This window comes from Balaenoptera ricei, chromosome 6 (genome assembly GCF_028023285.1).
Source record: "Balaenoptera ricei isolate mBalRic1 chromosome 6, mBalRic1.hap2, whole genome shotgun sequence".
In the NCBI taxonomy this organism is placed as follows: domain Eukaryota; kingdom Metazoa; phylum Chordata; class Mammalia; order Artiodactyla; family Balaenopteridae; genus Balaenoptera; species Balaenoptera ricei.
This window is the reverse complement of record NC_082644.1, coordinates 38,597,840-38,605,940: the sequence shown is the minus strand read 5'-3', so window position 1 is coordinate 38,605,940 and position 8,101 is coordinate 38,597,840. Positions and strand designations below refer to the sequence as shown.

The following is an 8,101-nucleotide window of genomic DNA, read 5'->3' as shown; positions in this document are numbered from 1 at the left end:
AATCTCTCAGAGATCTCCATCTCAACATCAAGACCCAGCATCACTCAATGACCAGCAAGCTACAGTGCTGAACACCCTATGCCAAACAACTAGCAAGACAGGAACACAGCCTCATCCATTAGCAGAGAGGCTGCCTAAAATCATAATAAGGCCACAGACACCCCAAAATACACCACCAGACGTGGACGTGCCCACCAGAAAGACAAGATCCAGCCTCATCCACCAGAGCTCAGGCACTAGTTCCCTCCACCAGGAAGCCTACACAACCCACTGAACCAACCTTAGCCACTGGGGACAGATACCAAAAACAACGGGAACTACAAACCTGCAACCTGTGATAAGGAGACCCCAAACACAGTAAGATAAGCAAAATGAGACGACAGAAAAACACACAGCAGATGAAGGAGCAGGGTCAAAACACACTAGACTTAACAAATGAAGAGGAAATAGGTAGTCTACCTGAAAAAGAATTCAGAATAATGATAGTAAGGATGATCCAAAATCTTGGAAATAGAATAGACAAAATGCAAGAAGCATTTAACAAGGACGTAGAAGAACTAAAGAGGAATCAAGCAATGATGAAAAACACAATAAATGAAATTAAAAATACTCTAGATGGGATCAATAGCAGAATAACTGAGGCAGAAGAAAGGATAAGTGACCTGGAAGATAAAATGGTGGAAATAACTACTGCAGAGCAGGATAAAGAAAAAAGAATGAAAAGAACTGAGGACAGTCTCAGAGACCTCTGGGACAGCATTAAACGCACCAACATTCGAATTATAGGGGTCCCAGAAGAAGAAGAGAAAAAGAAAGGGACTGAGAAAATATTTGAAGAGATTATAGTTGAAAACTTCCCTAATATGGGAAAGGAAATAGTTAATCAAGTCCTGGAAGCACAGAGAGTCCCATACAGGATAAACCCAAGGAGAAACACGCCAAGACACATATTAATCAAACTGTCAAAAATTAAATATAAGGAAAACATATTAAAGGCAGCAAGGGAAAAAAAACAAATAACACACAAGGGAATCCCCATAAGGTTAACATCTGATCTTTCAGCAGAAACTCTGCAAGCCAGAAGGGAGTGGCAAGATATACTTAAAGTCATGAAGGAGAAGAACCTACAACCAAGATTACTCTACCCAGCAAGGATCTCATTCAAATGTGATGGAGAAATTAAAACCTTTACAGACAAGCAAAAGCTGAGAGAGTTCAGCACTACCAAACCAGCTTTACAACAAATGCTAAAGGAACTTCTCTAGGCAAGAAACACAAGAGAAGGAAAACACCTACAATAACAAACCCAAAACATTTAAGAAAATGGGAATAGGAACATACATATCGATAATTACCTTGAATGTAAATGGATTAAATGCTCCCACCAAAAGACACAGGCTGGCTGAATGGATACAAAAACAAGACCCATATATATGCTGTCTACAAGAGACCCACTTCAGACCTAGAGACACATACAGACTGAAAGTGAAGGGATGGAAAAAGATATTCCATGCAAATGGAAATCAAAAGAAAGCTGGAGTAGCAATTCTCATATCAGACAAAATAGACTTTAAAATAAAGACTATTACAAGAGACAAAGAAGGACACTATATAATGATCAAGGGATCGATCCAAGAGGAAGGTATAACAATTGTAAATATTTATGCACCCAACATAGGAGCACCTCAATACATAAGGCAAGTACTAACAGCCATAAAAGGGGAAATCGACAGCAACACAATCATAGTAGGGGACTTTAACACCCCACTTTCACCAATGGACAGATCATCCAAAATGAAAATAAATAAGGAAACACAAGCTTTAAATGATACATTAAACAAGATGGACTTAATTGATATTTATAGGACATTCCACCCAAAAACAACAGAATACACATTTTTCTCAAGTGCTCATGGAACATTCTCCAGGATAGATCATATCTTGGGTCACAAATCAAACCTTGGTAAATTTAAGAAAATTGAAATCATATCAAGTATCTTTTCCGACCACAACGCTATGAGACTAGATATCAATTACAGGAAAAGATCTGTAAAAAATACAAACACATGGAGGCTACACAATACATTACTTAATAATGAAGTGATTACTGAAGAAATCAAAGGGGAAATCAAAAAATACCTAGAAATAAATGACAATGGAGATACGACGACCCAAAACCTATGGGACGCAGCAAAAGCAGTGCTAAGAGGGAAGTTTATAGCAATACAAGCCTACCTCAAGAAACAGGAAACATCTCGAATAAACAACCTAACCTTGCACCTAAAGCAATTAGAGAAAGAAGAACAAAAAAACCCCAAAGCCAGCAGAAGGAAAGAAATTATAAAGATCAGGTCAGAAATAAATGAAAAAGAAATGAAGGAAACAATAGCAAAAATCAATGAAACTAAAAGCTGGTTCTTTGAGAAGATAAACAAAATTGATAAACCATTAGCCAGACTCATCAAGAGAAAAAGGGAGAAGACTCAGATCAATAGAATTAGAAATGAAAAAGGAGAAATAACCACTGACACTGCAGAAATACAAACGATCATGAGAGATTACTACAAGCAACTCTATGCCAATAAAATGGACAACCTGGAAGAAATGGACAGATTCTTAGAAATGCACAAACTGCCGAGACTGAACCAGGAAGAAATAGAAAATATGAACAGACCAATCACAAGCACTGAAATTGAAACTGTGATTAAAAACCTTCCAACAAACAAAAGCCCAGGACCAGATGGCTTCACAGGTGAATTCTATCAAACATTTAGAGAAGAGCTAACACCTATCCTTCTCAAACTCTTCCAAAATATTGCAGAGGGAGGAACACTCCCAAACTCATTCTACGAGGCCACCATCACCCTGATACCAAAACCAGACAAAGATGTCACAAAGAAAGAAAACTACAGGCCAATATCACTGATGAACATAGATGCAAAAATCCTCAACAAAATACTAGCAAACAGAATCCAACAGCACATTAAAAGGATCATACACCATGATCAAGTGGGGTTTATCCCAGGAATGCAAGGATTCTTCAATATACGCAAATCAATCAATGTGATACACCATATTAACAAATTGAAGGAGAAAAACCATATGATCATCTCAATAGATGCAGAGAAAGCTTTCGACAAAATTCAACACCCATTTATGATAAAAGCCCTGCAGAAAGTAGGCATAGAGGGAACTTTCCTCAACATAATAAAGGCCATATATGACAAACCCACAGCCAACATTGTCCTCAATGGTGAAAAACTGAAACCATTTCCACTAAGATCAGGAACAAGACAAGGTTGCCCACTCTCACCACTATTATTCAACATAGTTTTGGAAGTGTTAGCCACAGCAATCAGAGAAGACAAAGAAATAAAAGGAATCCAAATCGGAAAAGAAGAAGTAAAGCTGTCACTATTTGCAGATGACATGATACTATACATAGAGAATCCTAAAGAGGCTACCAGAAAACTCCTAGAGCTAATCAATGAATTTGGTAAAGTAGCAGGATACAAAATTAATGCACAGAAATCGCTTGCATTTCTATACACTAATGACGAAAAATCTGAAAGGGAAATTAAGAAAACACTCCCGTTTACCATTGCAACAAAAAGAATAAGATATCTAGGAATAAACCTACCTAAGGAGACAAAAGACCTGTATGCAGAAAATTATAAGACACTGATGAAAGAAATTAAAGATGATACAAATAGATGGAGAGATATACCATGTTCCTGGATTGGAAGAATCAACATTGTGAAAATGACTCTACTACCCAAAGCAATCTACAGATTCAATGCAATCCCTATCAAACTACCACTGGCATTTTTCACAGAACTAGAACAAAAAATTTCACAATTTGTATGGAAACACAAAAGACCCCGAATAGCCAAAGCAATCTTGAGAACGAAAAATGGAGCTGGGGGAATCAGGCTCCCTGACTTCAGACTATACTACAAAGCTTCAGTAATCAAGACAGTTTGGTACTGGCACAAAAACAGAAATATAGATCAATGGAACAGGATAGAAAGCCCAGAGATAAACCCACACACATATGGTCACCTTATCTTTGATAAAGGAGGCAAGCATATACAGTGGAGAAAAGACAGCCTCTTCAATAAGTGGTGCTGGGAAAATTGGACAGGTACATGTAAAAGTATGAAATTAGAACACTCCCTGACACCATGCACAAAAATAAACTCCAAATGGATTAAAGACCTAAGTGTAAGGCCAGACACTATCAAACTCTTAGAGGAAAACATAGGCAGAACACTCTATGACATACATCACAGCAAGATTCTTTTTGACCCAGCTCCCAGAGAAATGGAAATAAGAACACAAATAAACAAATATGACCTAATGAAACTTAAAAGCTTTTGCACAGCAAAGGAAACCATAAACAAGACCAAAAGACAACCCTTAGAATGGGAGAAAATATTTGCAAATGAAGCAACTGACAAAGGATTAATCTCCAAGATTTACAAGCAGCTCATGCAGCTCAATAACAAAAAAACGAACAACCCAATCCAAAAATGGGCAGAAGACCTAAATAGACATTTCTCCAAAGAAGATATACAGATGGCCTACAGACACATGAAAGAATGCTCAACATCATTAATCATTAGAGAAATGCAAATCAAAACTACAATGAGATATCATCTCACACCGGTCAGAATGGCCATCATCAAAAAATCTAGAAACAATAAATGCTGGAGAGGGTGTGGAGGAAAGGGAACACTCTTGCACTGTTGGTGGGAATGTAAATTGATACAGCCACTATGGAGAACAGTATGGAGGTTCCTTAAAAAACTACAAATAGAACTACCATACGACCCAGCAATCCCACTACTGGGCATATACCCTGAGAAAACCATAGGTCAAAAAGTGTCATGTACCACAATGTTCATTGCAGCTCTATTTACAATAGCCAGGACATGGAAGCAACCTAAATGTCCATCGACAGACGAATGGATAAAGAAGATGTGGCACATATATACAATGGAATATTACTCAGCCATAAAAAGAAATGAAATGGAGGTATTTGTAATGAGGTGGATGGAGTTAGAGTCTGTCATACAGAGTGAAGTAAGTCAGAAAGAGAAAAACAAATACAGTATGCTAACACATATATACGGAATCTAAGGAAAAAAAAAAAAAAAGGCCATGAAGAACCTAGTGGCAAGACGGGAATAAAGACACAGACCTACTAGAGAATGGACTTGAGGATATGGGGAGGGGGTGGGGTGAGATGTGACAGGGTAAGAGAGTGTCATGGACATATATACACTACCAAATGTAAAATAGATAGCTAGTGGGAAGCAGCCGCATAGCCCAGGGAGATCAGCTCGGTGCTTTGTGACCACCTAGAGGGGTGGGATGGGGAGGGTGGGAGGGAGGGAGATGCAAGAGGGAAGAGAAATGGGAACATATTGTATATGTATAACTGATTCACTTTGTTATAAAGCAGAAGCTAACACACTATTGTAAGGCAATTATACTTCAATAAAGATGTTTAAAAAAAAAATAAATAAAAAAATAAAAACTTATGGGGAAAAAAAAAAAAAAAAAAAAAAAAGTAGAGTCCACTCCTCGTTCTAATAATGGCCAGGAAGCAGTGTGCTCCGCAGTCCAGTGGATGTGTCTCTTGCTTCAATAGTGTTTGGACAGAACAGACCCAGAGACGCCCCTTCCTCCAGCCCCCATCCACCCTCCAACCTATTTATCACTTGCAACCTTTGGACCAACCACTCAGCTCTCCTCGGTCTCAGGGACCAGCCAACATCATTTTCTGAGCTTAGCTCCTTAATGCCAATCAACCATGAGCTCCCAGATTTGTCAAAATTATTCCACGGAGATAGAGGCTGTCATCAACCGCCCGGTCTACATGCATCTGCCGGCCTCCTACACCTACTGTTACCCGAAAAACTGGGTTTGCCTCTTGGTGGGTGTCGAGTTAAAAGACACAACTGTGAATGTCACCTGCCATATCAGTAAACAAAGGATGTTGCAGCCATCAAGCCCTCAGCCACTGCAGCTGCCCCGACTGTGCATCTGATTCTGTATGGAGGCCCTATACAGTTAAGGAATGATTTCAAAGAGCCCAGACTCTTGCATCTTCCCATACATAAAAAAGTACTAAAGTAACTTAAGATGTCTGGTTTTTCTTTAATTAACAGTAATCTTTTATGTTCCAACTACCTGGGTTTTGTTGCAAAAACTCTTTTGTATCCTGGTTCCTCCCTTACCTCTTTGGAGCAGTCCCACAGAGGTATCTGGGAGGCTGTCTTCTGGTCTTAAGTCCTCAGAAAATCTGCTGAGATTCTCAACTTTTAGCTTGTGCCATTTTTTTCAGTTGATACAACCAAACCAAAGATCAAGAAAAGGAAGGATTTATTACCTGCAGCAAGTAAGGAGAACACTGGGGATCTTTCCCAAAGCAGTGTCTCCTTAAACAGTAAAATTGAGGAAGCTAAGGGTACATGCATTTTCATGAAGGGACTTGGGTGGTCAAAAGACTCCAAGCTTTAGTTGATGGAAGTCACAGGGGTCCAGAAAAGGTTAACATCATCCTCCCTTAGGTTCCAGTTGATCTGGTGGTTGAGAGCTTCAGGTTAATCTTTACCACTGAAAGAGAACTGGGAGTTTTTACAACTGATGTATTATCTTTGCTATTGTTAATTTGCTTACTTGACAATAGTCATTTGTTTCTGCATTCTTTTACTCTCTTAAGATCATTAATTACTGAAATCTGTTCAAGGACTAGCATTGTGGCCAGTCTTAGATCACAAAATGGCTTAGGCCAGAAATGGCTTATTTATGTCAAGAAAGCCATGACTGGTTCTTTCTCTGGGGACCCCCTACCCTATCTGCTTATACTAACTCTCTCTGGGCTTCTACTTTGACCTTGACTACGATGTGTCTCTGCAGGGCGTGGGCCACTTTTCCCACAAATTGGCGGAGGAGAAACCCAAGGGTGCTGAGCGTCTCTTGGAGATGCAACACCAGCAGTGGCCTCACCCACTTCCAGGACCTGCAGAAGCCGTCCCAAGATGAGTGGGGTAAAACCCAGGCAGCTACGGAAGCCACCGTGCTCATGGAGATAAACCTGACCCAGGCCCTTTTGGATCTGCATGCGTTGGGTTCTGCCTGAGTAGACCCCCATCTCTGTGACTTCCTGGAGAGCCACTTCCTACAGGAGCAGGTGAAACTCATCAAGAAGATGGCAACCACCTGACTAACGTCCACAGGCTGGGGGTCCCCAGGCTGGGCTGGGCGCGTATCTCTTCAAAAGGCTCACCCTCAAGCACGACTAGGAGCCTCTGGAGCCCAGCAGCCTTTGAGGAGCCCCTCTGGTGTCAGGGCTTCTGCCTGAAGCCCTCTTTCTCTCTCTGCAGCCACTAGGCTGCTTTTGAACCACCCTGGAGCCCTAACCCAAGCCCTGGACCAAATGGAAATAATAAAGCTTTTTGCAGCAAATAGTAATAATAATAGTGGCTAGGAGGCTCCTGCTGAGCCAATCAGAGCATCACGTTCCCAATCAGCCAATGAGAAGCAATGAAATATATTCTAGGACTCTCAGTTGTAACACATTTGCTGCACTGAGGGGAGAGCTAGTTTAAGGACTGAGCCCACACACGAAAAGCAGAACCAGGGGTGTAAGAGAAATAGGTTTTGGTGACATTGCTTGAGGTCCTAGATAAAACTTCATAGGTAGTGTCAACTGAAAAAATACACAACCTAAAATTTGAGAATTATGTTTTATTCGGTGGACAAAACTGAAGACTTAAGCCCAGGACACAGCATCTCAGAGAGACTCTGAGGGACTTCTCCGAAGAGGTAAAGGAGGAGCCAGGATACACAGGAGTTTCTGCAACAAAGACCAGGTAGTCAGAACATCAAAAGTTTACTGTTGGGGGACTTCCCTGGTGGTGCAGTGGTTAAGACTTCGCCTGCCAATGCAGGGGGTTCAGGTTTGATCCCTGGTCAGGGAGCTAAGATCCCACATACATCACAGCCAAAAAACCAAAACATAAAAAAAAACACCAAAAGCCAGAAGCAATATCAAATTCAATAAAGACTTTAAAAATGGTCCACATCAAAA

The 8,101-nt window shown here is 40.4% G+C and overlaps 1 pseudogene; it reads left to right on the top strand.

Annotated features, from left to right (window-relative positions):
* Nucleotides 1–5,818: 5,818 nt before the first annotated feature.
* On the top strand, nucleotides 5,819–7,436 carry LOC132366976 (ferritin light chain-like; annotated as a pseudogene).
* The last annotated feature ends 665 nt before the right edge of the window (nucleotides 7,437–8,101 follow it).